Below are 14,245 nucleotides of genomic sequence, written 5' to 3' on the forward strand. Positions count from 1 at the left end.
TTCTGCTCTGAGCAGGTGTCTGTGTTAAACCGTGACCTTGTGAATTTTGCTGGCCACCCTGCCTGTCCCTTTCACGCCTCCCTCCAGCACAGCAGGCATCTAAGAAGCATGTTTTTTCCAGGGCTCGATTCAGATTGGTGGATTGCACTCTCTTGAAACCATGACTTAAAAAAGGAATTTATCAATGCCAGCCACAAGGTTCTTGGCTTTGTAGGCAAATTATGGAAAACCCAGCCATAGGGGACAAGTGGTGAGAGGACAACCCATGCTGGATGTGCTAACCAGTGCAAGGCTTTCGTCCCCAAATTTACTGCTGAAAATTTCCCCACAAAGAAGAAATCTGGGTGCTTGTAATCATCTCCTCCAAAATGCCCCTGATCCCAATATCACACCATAGCCTTCTGCTTAGAAAGGAGATGTTCTGCTGGCCCAGTCAATGCCACCACTGGGTTGGGTACAGTGTGCTTGGGACCCCAGGGACATGATCAATATCTTATCTTAACCCATGAGATTTACTGGATTTTTTCCCTCTGATTTTCCTTGCTCTGCCACCAGGGTGGTGGGAGGTTGGAGTGAGTGAGCAGCTGTGTGGTGCTCAGCTGCTGGCTGTGGTTGAACCACCATGCCTTGTTATTTTGTGTTCTTGGTATGCAGGCCTGTATCCTTGTAAACAAGCAGATGAAACAACCATTGACAAAGCAGAACTGCAAAGAGAACTCCCCCTGAGTTTAATGTTCTCCTACTGCTGGACAGGACCAAGGGGACACTTTACTAGGCCCTGCAAATGCAAAATGTCCTTGTGTCCATCTCGCCAGTCTAGTGTGGCTGTAGAGAGGAAAAACCCTGGTTTTAAAAACAAACAGGCAAAACGTTGGTGCAGAGACTGGCCTGAAATGACTGGATGCATTTAGATTTTACTACTGAGGTAAACAAGAAGCATTGTGAATGGTAAATGAGGCTGTCACCTCACAAAATTCTAAAGGGCAGACCATTGTGCCAAAGGGCACCTGCCACCATCTTGCAGTCAGACTTTAAACTAACAAATAATACAGTTCAAAAATAAAAGATAAATGTTTGAAATAATGTCTCTAAATGGTTCTGAAATCCAGAGGCAAGAACAGTGATGGGACAGCCCATCCTACACAGACATGGATCCTGGGATTCCCAGGGTAATGAAAAGGTTGTCGTGAACCACCTGGTTGATGAAGGGAAGCCAGTTGATGTGATCTTTTTGGATTACAGCAAAGCTTTTGATACTGTCTCTCTCAGGACCCTTCTGGAGAAAATGTCCAGCCCACAGCTGGATAAACACATCATGTGGTGGGTGAGAGCTGGCTCAGGGGTCGGGCAAAAGGGCTGCAGTGAATGGGGTGACATCAGACTGCTGTGACCTGTCACTGATGGGGTTCCACAGGGCTTCATCCTTAGCCCTGTGCTTTTCAACATCTTCATAAATGACCTGGACTTTTGAAGAGATACTAAAATGAAAGGAGCCATTGACTCCCTGGAAGGCAGAGAGGTCCTGCAGGGAGACCTTGACAAATCAGAGGTCTGGGTAATCACCAACTGTGTGAAGTTAAACAAGGAAAAGTGCTGGATTTTGCACCTGGGATGGGGCAACCCTGGGTATGTTTATAGACTGGGAAATGAAGTGCTGGAGAGCAGTGCTGTGGAAAGGGACTGGAGAGTCCTTGTTGAAGGCAAGTTGAATATGAGTGAGCAGTGCCCTGGCAGCCAGGAGGGCCAGCTCTGCTGGGGTGCATCAGGCACAGCATCAGCAGCCAGGCAAGAGAGGGGATTGTCCTGCTCTGCTCTGCACTGGGGCAGCCTCACCTCAAGCGCTGGGGGCAGTTTGGGGTTACACAATGTGAAAAAAGATACAAAGCTGTTGAAGAGTGCCCAAAGGAGACCGATGAAGATGAAGAAGGGTCTAGAGGGGAAGAGCTTCAGAGCAGCTGAGGTTACTTGCTTGCATCAGCCAAGAGAAGAGGACTCAGCAGAATGCAACTTCCTCATTAGAAGAGGGGGAGCAGGGACTGATCTCTTCTCTGTGATGTCCAGGGACAGGACCCAAGGGAATGGCCTGAAGTTGAGTCAGGGGAGGTTTAGGTTGCATACCAGGAAAAGGTTCTTCACCCAGAGGTGGCTGGGCACTGGAACAGGCTCCCCAGGGCAGTGATCACAGCACCAGCCTGACAGAACTCAAGAAGCATTTGGGCAATGCTCTCAAGGCACAGGGTGTGATTCTTGGGGTGTCTTGTGCAGGGCCAGGAGCTGGACTGGATCACTGTGGTCCCCTTCCAACTCAGGATACCCTAGGACTCTTTTAGAACTTTAAGAGTTGTAAAAGTCCCGTATGTCTAATCTAACCTTGCCTTCTGTCAGTGTGAAGCCATTCCCTGTGTTCTGTCCCTACAGGCCCATGTAAAAATTTCCTCTCCACCTTTCTTGTAGGAAAAGGTACCCTTTAGGTACTGGAAAGCTGCTCTAAGGTCTCCCTGGAGCCTTCTCTTCTCCATGCTGAAGAACCTCAGTTCTTTCATTCTTTCTTCATAAGAGAGCTATTTCATCCCCCTCACCAGTTTTGTGGCACTCCTCTGGACTTGTTGTGGAAGAAGTATGGGTCAATGAGTGTGATACTTACTGCTGGCACTGTGTTTGTGGGGTTTGTGTTCAGATGATGGAGAGGTACCTGGTAACTGTAGAAATAGCCTGGTTAGCCAATGTGGCTCCTGTTGAGGATGGATTCAGACCCCTGGTTCTCTGAGAGGTCAGCTGAGGGGCCAGGGAGGGACTATTCTACAATATGGAATTTTGATTTTAGGTGGGCAAGAAACTTTCAAACCCAGAAATGCGTCTCATTCAAAGTAGTTGCAAAGCATCTTCAAAAGTGATGTACTTGTCAGTGGTGGTTATCTGTGGCAAGACTTTTCACTGCCTTTAAAAAAATCTGAACAAGCCTGTCTCCTTCCAAGACCCAAGGGCAGCACATATTCTGAGAATTGATGGCATCGCTGCTCTTTATTTCTCACTTCCAATTACTTGTTTCCTAGCAGTCCAATGGCATCTCTCCTGGGCAGTGCAGCTGGCCAGACATCCCTCCTGATGGAGGGATAACAAAAGCCTCAGTCAGGGTATGACTGTGTATTTTGGAGACAGAGAATGGTATCAATCAACAGCTCTGCATGTTCAATTAATGCGAAAGATAAATCAAAGACTTCTGTAGGTTAAGTGTTTTTAATGGATGTATATAAATATATGCATACTTTTTTCATACAAAAGGATTCACCAAGATTTTTTCCTTTTAAAATTTTTGTTATTTTTGGTTCTAGAGTTTTACATCCAACTTTGCATTGCATTGTGTAGGCAAGTAAGACGGGCAGTGATGGCACAAGGACTGTAGCTGTTGCAGTGGATCTGAAAGTGTAGATTCTGGTTAACATACAAACTGGTCCAGCAGCCTCACATGGTTATTTCTTGGCTTTAGCCTAGGTTTGTGGTCATGATCCTAAACCTTTCTTTTGGAGTATCTTGCCCTACTCACTTTTTACTGAAATCTAAATCTCTTCAAAACAGACAGTAAAAAAAATAACAACATAAAAAAAATTCTATCCTGTGGGAAGAGTAAAATGACACGTCATCTTATGACTGGCTCATCACAGACACCATCCACTGATCACATAATAAAGAATTACATAAATAAATGTAGTTTATATTTATCTATAAATACATGTAGTAGATAAAGTGTGTAAGCAGACATAGCAAACAATGTCAGTCCTTGCAATAAAAACCCAAGAAACATATGCACACAAGCACGCTGAAGCCGGTTGTGCCCACACTTGTTTGTGCAGACCACAGGGCTGTTTTCTTCTCCTGACTAATTTCAGCTGCTTTCAGTAAAGAATCCTTCATATATCTTCAAGCAAAGGCAATTGACATAGTTTTAAGAGTAATGGTGGAAGAAGGTAGCTCTTCACAGGAGGACAGGTGGAGACTTCAGGGCAGCCTTTTTTGGCCCTTTATACTTGACTAATTCATATTTACACTGCTTTGCTTCATTTAAATGGGGCTTGTTGTGATTTATTTCTCACATATTTTCAGAAATGTAGCCCTGGCCTGCCCACATGGACAGGAATTACACAGGCTGTGGCTCCCTTACAAGTCTTTGTTTACTCTTGTTTGTAGTAAACAGCTGGTTACATTATGATGCTTAACAAATGCCCTTTTTGCTCTGTGTGTGCTGGTATGAATGCAGAGCTTCCCTTCTGGGGGTTTCGACAAACACCCTCGGTGCAGGTAGCTCAGTGTGCAAGCTGCTAGCCGCAGGCTGTGGCCTGGAAAGTAGGAATCCAGCTGGGAATGCGGCAGGACTCTAGTCTAAGGAAGACGTAGGGATGAAGGGGAAATAATCCCGAGACTCTGCAGGAGCCAGTGCCCGCACAAAGAGGCCCCAGACTAAACGCCAGCACTGGAATTTGTGCAACAGCTCGAGCCGCCCTGGTGTTGCTGCAGCACGATTCAAAACGCTCCAAATGACGAGAGGTCTGGGAATGTGCTGTGGAAAACCCGCGGCCGAGCCGGGGAGAGCCACTGGTCTGACCGGGCGCGTGTGAGGTGCGCAGGGAGCCGAGCGGGAGAGACGCCCTCCGTGCCACCGGAGCTGCCGCAGGCCCGGCCCCACCCGGGACCTTCGAACCAGGGAGGAGCCACAGCGCGCGTGTGGAAATTTCCTGAGTAGATCAGTATCAGGCCTAAGGGTGGGTCCCAGCCCCTCCGTTGGGGCAGCATTTGTTCAGATTTGGTGGCGTTCCTGCGGAGCAGTCTGTGTGGGTGTGTGTGTGTGTAGTGGGTGTGTGTGTGTTTGTGTGTGTGTGTTGTATGTTTGTGTGTGTGTCTGTGTGTGTATGTGTTAGTGTGTGTGTGGCTCTTGTCTGTGTGTCTGTGTGTCTGTGTGTCTGTGTGTCTGTGTGTATTAGTGTGTGTCTGTGTGTATTAGTGTGTGTCTGTGTCTGTGTGTGTGAGTGTGTGTATTAGTGTGTGTCTGTGTGTGAGTGTGTGTATTAGTGTGTGCCTGTGTGTGTGTGTGTCTGTGTGTGGTCGAAGCCCCTCGGCAGGGCAGGTGGAAGCGGGCAGTGTTTTCTGTGCCGTGCCTCAGCGTTGTGCCGCAGGGCCGCTGTCCCCGGGCCTTGGCGGAGCGATGCCGCCGCGGGAGCCGCCGGCCGCACCGATTCCCCTTCCTGCGGCACTGAGCGCCGGGCCATTCCCGTCTCCCAGGGTTTATCGATGCGCCCCAAAGACACTGCCGGGACATAGCTGAAGGGAGCTTGCTACCATACATCCTGTTAGTACTAATCAATGAATATTTGCACGTGTGTAAATTCCTTTTAAAGGAGGTAAAATCAATTTTAAAAAATCAAAATAAAACTTCAAAATAAAAAAACCTAAAACTTAAAAAAAAAGTTCCTTTTTGGGGTGGGGGATGGTTAGTTGAAAGATGTCTTGAGAAAAAATTCATCCTAATCAAAAGACACAAGCAAACATAAGAAATTCCCCTGCAAAAGTGCATATAAGATAAAATTGGTCTTTAAGGTTTCCAGCAGATGTCATGTAGGCTCTCTATAATATGACTTCCAGCCGTGGTTAATTTGGTTTGTGAAAAACAGATGCCCTGAAAGTCATTCTTCTTAACCTCTGACTTGACTCTAGAAGAAATGCAGAGGCCCAGCGACAATGACACAAAGAACTTGGCCTTCCCTGTGGCTCCAAGACAGTATTTTTCACTTGATTTTGCCTAACTTAATTTCTTGTTTGCAGAAGGACATTAGGAAGAGGTTCCTAAGTGTATGCAGGGAGTTATTTAATTTTTGCTTACTTACATTTTGTTACGTTGAGGAGTTCTTGTATTTGGTTTGGATATTTTTGTTTGGTTTGGTTTGGTTTGGTTTGGTTTGATTTTGTTTGGTTTGGTTTTCCCCCAGACTTCTATTTCTGCATAGAAAAGCCTGACTTTATAGAAGTACCATCAAGGAATCATTTAAATGGAAAATCTTGGGGGCCTGTATTCATAATACATTTAAAATAACTTACAGCTTTTCACTAAACTTTTAATATTATTATTGCATGTTTTTAGGTAGTTACCAAGACAAATTCATGCTAGCTGTTCAATTGGAAACAGTCTTGCTTGGTAGTGGTGGAACGCTATTGCCACCTGGCAGCTGCACAGTGTCTGTGTGAAATGACTGGGTCGTCCAAGTGTGCTTTGTATCACAAGTGTTGCCAAATGACAGTATGAACTGGCAAACTTAATAGCAGACTGACTGAGCTCAGGAGCCAAAACCTAAATGATCTGGGAATTGGGGAAATGGGAGTAGCAGTGTGAAGCTAAACCATGGCTAGTTTCAGTTTGAGAATAAAATACAGTGTTTGCTGTGTTGAAAACTTTGTAAAAGTGGTAACAGTGCCTGAGAACATTCTGTTTTGAACTTTTCCCTTAAGGTAAGCCACATTTTAAATGAGATTATTTTATATTCACTTCTGCTCCTGGACACTAACTATTGAGTGCAGACCAACTTGCTCATGAACTGGCACTTGAAAAACTGCTTTGCAGCAATTGCTTGCACAGCATTATTTTAATTTATCACTGATAGGAATTACTTTTGTCTAGGCCACCAGTATCTTAAGTTAGCTGAATATTTTGCTCCTTTAGCTCATAAGACTGATTCTGCTTTTAAAGTGCATAAATTATTGGATTAATAATGTCCTAAGCATTAATAAAATACAAATCATGCAGTTGGAAACATAACCAAAATACTGCACAAGCACTGCATATAGACTACAGTTCAATGTTTGTTAAGTATATGATGTAATATTTAATTACAATATTTTATGTAATGCTCAGTATCAGATTTTTTGTGGAAAATAAACATTCAATGTCAAAATACAGTTAAATACATTTGGTAGTCGTTCTTTTCCACAACTTACACCAGAATTAACACTGATAAAACTGTTTGCAAAAACTCATCAATTCTGGCACAAAATTTCTTCCTTTGCTTATCAGTTGCAATATTGCTGAAATAGAGTTTTCATGAAAAGTGGCCTGAAATGACTGTAGGTTCCAGCTTTTCCTGGAATTGGACACGTACGCCCTGTTAAAGGTGCTATGACATCTTGCAGGAAGAAGCCGACCAGAGAATATAACATTAGCACACCTGCTGGATGTGCTTTCCTTCGTTGCACATATCTGCATTTAAATATTAAAAACTCCACATTTACATGAGGGAAAGCCAGTCTGCTGCATATTCTGCTGTGTATTTCCCTGAATTTGCATGATCTTTTGTCCAGATGGATAAAATAGGTATTGTATTAACCTAGTTCTTGCCCCATTTGGAGCCCATTTTGCAGAGGTAGATTGACATCTCCCATGGGATATGAGGTTTCTGAATTTGGAGTGAGGTTATAAAAGAGCTATACTTGTTACATATTCCATATAAATTTACTAATCTTCAGAATCATTGAGTTGAACTCCCTGTTCCTTGCAGGTCTATCTAAACCATATGAATAAGAGGATAATGTTAAACTAAAACAACCCAATCTACTGAAAGAAATTGCTTCAAAAGCACTTTGAAATCTTGTTTCAGAAAGTGTGTGGACACCACGTGTACTCAGGGACCCTGCAGGTAAGGAGATGAGCGTCAGAGCGCTGTCAGTGTGTTCAGCCATTCCAGCACCACAAGGTGGTAGCATTTCTGAACATTACTCATACTGGCTGCCTTCTCTAGTACTTCCACACACAGATTTCTATAAAACACCAGTAGCCTGATTTCTAATCACAGAAGGGTTGAGGTTGGAAGGCTCTGGATGTCTTCTGGTCCAATCCCTCAAGTCCAGCAGAAATACCTAGAGCCAGCTACCCAGATGTGTTTTGAATCTCCTCTCCAAAGAGGAATATTCAGCGCCAGTCTGAGCAACTTGCACAAGTGTTTGGTCACCATCAGATAAAAAACTCAAACATTTTCCTGATGTTAATATTAACATTTTAGTGTTCAGAGGAACCTCCTGTGATTCAGTATGTGCTCATTGCCTCTTGTTCTGTCGCTGGGCACTGCTGATAATATCACAGCTCCACCTTCTGTATACACTGCATTCAGGTATTTGTACTCAGTGAGGTGATTCCCCTTGAGCTTTTTCTTCTCCCGACTAAACATCCCCAGCTTGTTCAGTTTTTCCTCGCAGGAAATAAAGATCCATAAAGATCTTCATGCTGGCCTGAATTCTCCTCAGTAACCAAAATACTCCCCATGTGCTCACAACTACACACAGCATTACAGGTGTGGCATTAACAATGCTGAGAGGAAAGGGGAAGGAGAACCTCCCTTGGCCTGCTGGCAAGACTTCCCCTAATGCAGCCCAGGACACAATTATTTTCTAATAAAAAGGATAATATTAGAGACCTGAGGAAGCCCAGAGAAAAGTCTGGTCACTGATCTGGCTTTATTCTCACTATGAACATATACTACAGTACTCTGTCTGCCCATTACTGCCGCCATTCTTTCTCACCCTTTTCCTCCATATTCAAATCTTTACCAACATTTAATCTTCAGAAAACGTTGAAGAAGAGCACAAGACAACAATTCTGCTTCTGGCTTCACGATTAAAAGACAGTGGTTTATTCATCTGCATATGTGAAAAACAAATTATCTCACACTTCTCTCCACCTGGAAGTGTTTATCCTTAATGTTTTCAAAATGCCTTAGAACATCTCTTTTGTTTACAGTTCAGTTCAAAATTGTATTCTAATTTCTGGTTTAAGGAACAAAAGATATGCTAATAGATTTCTCTCTATCAGTGATGGAGCTACCCACTATGTTTTTTAAGGCACCAGAACTTTTTTTGCTACTAGTACAAATGTCTTGATAAACTAGGGAAGCAGTAAGATGCAAAATATGTAAGGAACGAAATGCAATAAGAAAGTAATTTTATCTACACAAGAGGAAAATAATTAATCAGCAAATTTGTGACTAGAAAGCTGCACTGGGTAGAGTGATAATGACTTCCAAAGTCAGCACATACAAACCAAGGCTGTTTATTCTCCAGCAGGCTGCATAAAGCAAGCTCCCACTGAGGTTACCCTGGATCTGAAGCACAATGGCCAAGATGATTTGACCTTGTACAAAACCTGGTTCTTTCTGCAAGTCTGAGAGCTTCTAGAATAGTGTAGAGTACAGGGAGGAATTCAGCTATGTTTGCATCTTTCCATGAAGGTACAACCAAAAATGCTGACAGGTAATTTTAGTTACCTCTCGCAGCAACAGTGCATACCACCCACATAATTAAGCATGGCAGCTGGCTCTGGAAGTGCCAATCTCTTCCTACTAATGATAAAGCATTCAAACCTGAATGCTTTGAGTTGCATCTTTATCAGATATACAGACAACAGTGAAGTGAGAGTCCCCAAAAAGGACTTCAATTGCATGTGGGTCTCCCTTCACTGTCCCCTGGGCCTGCAAAGGCAGAGAATGAACTTTTGTGAGCAACAGACCCTGCTTCAGTATAGAAATATCTCTAGGTGAAGAGCTCCCAATGCCCAAACAGTGAAACAAACTATACTTTCAAGGTCAGGAGAGCTGGGCATTGTGAAACATTTTCATACACTAATAGGAACTCATCGACTGCTGAGGAGACTGTGAAATAAATGTTGCTCAAAGTTGTTTCAAAAAAATTTATCTCAGATATGGCCTAAGCTTCTAGCTGCTGTACAGTTAGTATGGAGTTTCTTGAGAACATTTTACTGTGCTTCAAAGGAAGCAGTCATCCAGCCATGGTCAGAATTCACAGGAAACCACGTTTCACACAGCACAGGGATCAGTTGCCTATGTTGTTCTCACAAGCTGTATGTGCTGGTGAAATAAATATCAGGTATATAATTTATTTCCTGTTGAATTTCTTTTGAAGTGAAGACATTCCACATGACTTCTTTTGGCCTGTTTTATATTTTTGTTCAAAAACAGGAGGAATTTTATCTCAGGACTAAAAGTAATCTCCTCTGTATGCATTAATAAGATCTAGGTGAGCTGGCAAAACACAAGATATGTAAGGTTATTGTGGTAAGAATAGAAACAGATTGCAGAGTTGGGTGTTTTTCCCTACGCTTTCATTTGTTTCACAGTTCAAAGCCTTCAGTCACCTCCCAGTGTTGATCTTTCTTTCATGTTTTTTCTTTCTCCTTCAGTACTTTCCATAATGGTATCTGACTTTGGCATCTTGTCTGGTTTTTTTTCATTATTTCTTTCTTGCACCAGCTCAAAAGAGTATCAGTAACATCTCTTCATTTGTTATTTCAAATTTGATGACTTTGCTTTTGTTTTGGAGCAAGACATGCATTCAATTTTGAAAATCATATTACTTAAACTTATTTTCATAAAGGAATTCTGTCATGGACTGTACAAAAGCCTTAAACGAATTATAAAAGTTGAAACTTAGTGTTTAAACTGGAGTCAAATCACCATTATAGAAATTACTGCCAAATATTATAAGAATTTTTAGTACTGAAAAGCTTTTAAATATATAAGTTAGTACCCTTTCTCATAGATGGATGTGAAACAACAGTAACCTATCAAACGAGAAGACCTTGAAGAAATTGAGGGACTGAATATTTCACATGTAGACCACAATATTTCTAGCAATAGGAAAAAAGAATCCTATAAAAGGCAAAAAAATCCTTTGCACGTTATCAATTTTAACAATAAATAGGGAGGGCACTAATTGCTCTATTCAAAGCCTGGACACCTTTTACATGCAAGGACTTTATTCTGCTAATAATGCTGAGTCTTTTTTTTGAGATCCGAAGAAGGAGGGTCATATTTACATGCTTTCACCATGCCAGGAGCACAAAAAAAATCACCTCTGAAAAGAAGTTTGGAAGTAATTTTATTAATATCTGAATATATGAACTACAGGCAGTATTTACATAAATGTCTATACATACCACAAATGATTCAGTCTATCAGCCTGATGCTGCCTTGTGTTAAGCTTATGCACCAGAAGGACAGAAATAGATTTGAATGTAAGCAAACTATTTGGCAAAGACACATTTTGCCATTTTTCTCAAGAAACTTCTAAAATTTAAACTTCTAAGGTTTAGAGCTTGTTCTTGCCACTGGTCACTTTAACCTACCTCTGTGACACCTCAGTGCAGGTCAGGTTCTGTGGTCTGTCCCGCTCAGCAGCTGAATACATTTCCTACCCTCAGTATTTGGGCTGATGTGCAGCACCACAAATTAATTATCCTACTTTCCCTGTAGGCGATTTAACGTGCACATGAACCATCATTGCCTATGAATAAATCTGTTCATTTTTGAGTTGAAAAGCAAGTTAAATATTCAAAGTGTTCTCTGGGAGATAAACTCAAAGAAAGAATATTACATAAGGGAGGGAAGGCATTAAAAGGAAAACCAGCCCTCCCACTTATTCCTCTAGAAGATACTGAAGTAGAAGTTTCTTAATATCCAGCCACAAATATCTGGAGTATTGACAGCTAAGCAGCCCAGGCACCAGAAAACCTTGCACACCCAGAAACCTGAGATGTTTTTAACTTGTGGAGATATTAGGCATTGCAGAAGCTCCAAGCCTCAAGCAGGTAAACAAGCTGCCAGCAAACAGGCTAATGTTAAAAAAGCCTGTTTCGGGCTGGTTTTGTTCTAGGGCAACTGGAGGGTTGTATGGCATTCTAATCCCCATTCTACCTGCTGATTTCAAAACATTCTAATGATTTTATGTGGCACTGCTAATATTATCTGGCATTGCCATTGTTCTCTCAGGCCTAAAAACAATTGTTATTCTGTTTTCTTTGCTTAGACTAGATTAACTATAAAATTTTTACACATGGTGAAAAAGCTTGACTTCTTCCAAAGCTTTCTGCAAGTAAGGTTTTAATTAAAAGAACAGTTACAGAAATCAAATGAGAATTCCATTACTGTTGGCATATTTCATAGAATGTGCTATTTTAAATTAAAATAAACACAAATACAGGTGGTTTTAAAAGCTTTAAAGAAAAACTCTATCTTAGAAGCAGCAAAATATATTTGTATTGAGAAGAAAAAACCAAAAAGTTTCCTTTGTATCTTGTTAAAAAAAATTATATGCTGTTTTGAAGAGTACCAATAAGACCCATTTTGCCACGTTCATCATTGCATCATGATTAAACTTTGTGAGTCAAAGGAAGCTGCTGGGAATACATTCATGTCCTTCACACAGCAGAGAGGAATAGGAGTGCACAGATTTCAGTCCAAGTATTCTGACCTGTTGGCACTTAAATATACTGAAATAGTACAAGTAAAAGATTTAAAGGTTTTAAGATGAGGGATTTTCCCTTAATTGCAGATGTTCTAATCCCAAACAGACATAAAGAAAAAAATTTTAAAGTGTTTGATATTTCTTTACTTTACTGAAGCCTCTATTCAAGAAACATATTTATACTATCCTTACAAGCCCTATAGATACATAAAAGTTTTGAAACTCCTCAGGTCAAAGGGAAAGGTTAATGTGAATTTTAAACTGATTCATCTTTCTTAGTATGCAGACTTAACACTTCAAAAATTTAAAAAATATGGGGATATTTTAAATACTGGAGTGTGTTTAATGCTGGATAATGCTTACTTCACTGTTTGTTTCAACAACTTTTTTGTTGTTTTCCTCGAGTTTCATTTTTGCTTGGAGTATTTATTTGAATTTTATAAAATTCAATATAATTCAACTAAGAATTTTTTCAAAAGGCTTGAAAAATATATTTAAATTAAACCACATTGCCATTTTGTATTGTAAATTACTACATAATGATATATACAGTTATTGTTAAATTACATCACCCTGGAAGGTGGAGTAATGAGTAAAGCAAAGTGTTTATAAAGTCATTCATATTCTTCTAAATACCAAAAATCTGATAGCAATATGGCGTCTGTTATGTTTTTACTACACAGGTATATTGCCAGATTAATTTGTCCTTCATATAGGAATTAGAAAATTTCCACAAAACACTTTCTGATAGCAACACTGTCATCAAGTTTAGAAAGTCTTCCAAAAGAACTAATTTTTTTCATTTTTTTCTTGACCATTATAAGAATAACAATTTCATATGAAGTTTTGAGTCCATTTCATAACAGATGCTGATTTTTCTTCAATATTGTCTGCGTCTTAGAGCTCACACATTTCTGCATAGGGTGACAGTTGTAGCTCTTGAAATAAAAGTGCTGAAGAAATGTAGATGATGTTCTAAAACAGTCTCCAGCATAGGCTGCTTCTTCCTTTAAAGCACATAAGATCCTACAGTCCTGACTAAATTATAAACAGAATTGCAAGGATTAGCAGTACAAAGCTTCCCACACTGGCAGAAACTCCTATTATTTACTTGTACAAAACAGATTATATAAAACTCTTGCTCTGTATAGAAGCTTATTTGCTATATACTTTTTGCTTCCTGTTAGTTGGACAGCTGCATTGCCACATGGATATGAGCAATACATATGCATTTTATGTTGCTTACACTAAAGGGAATCCTGATCAAAAAACTTCAGTGCTTGTACTTCTGGACACAAAGAAAAAGAAAGCCAAAACTGTAGCATGGATCTACTTACCTGAATAAGAAAATCAGGAAAACAAGACAATAATAATGAGAAAAAACACCAATATCAATATCTATAAACCAAGAGTCTTGCCACATTGAGCCAAAAATTTTAAATATACGGTATTGACAAGAATACAATAAAAATGAACGGTTAGATAATCTTAAGACAAGTACCACTTCTATTACAAAACCCCCTAACCACTTTATAGTTTGACTTGAAGCCTGAGGTATTTTTCAGAAAGAAGAGGAACAACAGCATGGCCAAGAGGCTAAAGGCTTTCGGTGACAGAGATACTTACGCAGCCTTTCTGTGGTAGGGATGAGAAATGTGGTAGGGATGATGATAAGTGGCTTATTCTGCTTCTGAGTGTTAGAGACAGTAAATTAACATTAGGAATCTTCCTGTTGGGAGGAGGAAAGGAAAATAATTTTATTTAGCAATAAGTTTGTATTATCTTCTGCCAGACCTGTCAAATGTCTCTTCTACATCTTCAGCAGTATTTAGCAATTTCAACTGACAATGCCTTAAAAATATGCTCCTTGTAGAAAAATTGTTTAAAAATAACTGAACAATTCATTGTGGAACCCTTAAAAGAGAAGCATATTAAATGGCTGATCCTTTACCTA

Source organism: Ammospiza caudacuta, chromosome Z (genome assembly GCF_027887145.1).
Source record: "Ammospiza caudacuta isolate bAmmCau1 chromosome Z, bAmmCau1.pri, whole genome shotgun sequence".
Lineage (NCBI taxonomy): Eukaryota > Metazoa > Chordata > Aves > Passeriformes > Passerellidae > Ammospiza > Ammospiza caudacuta.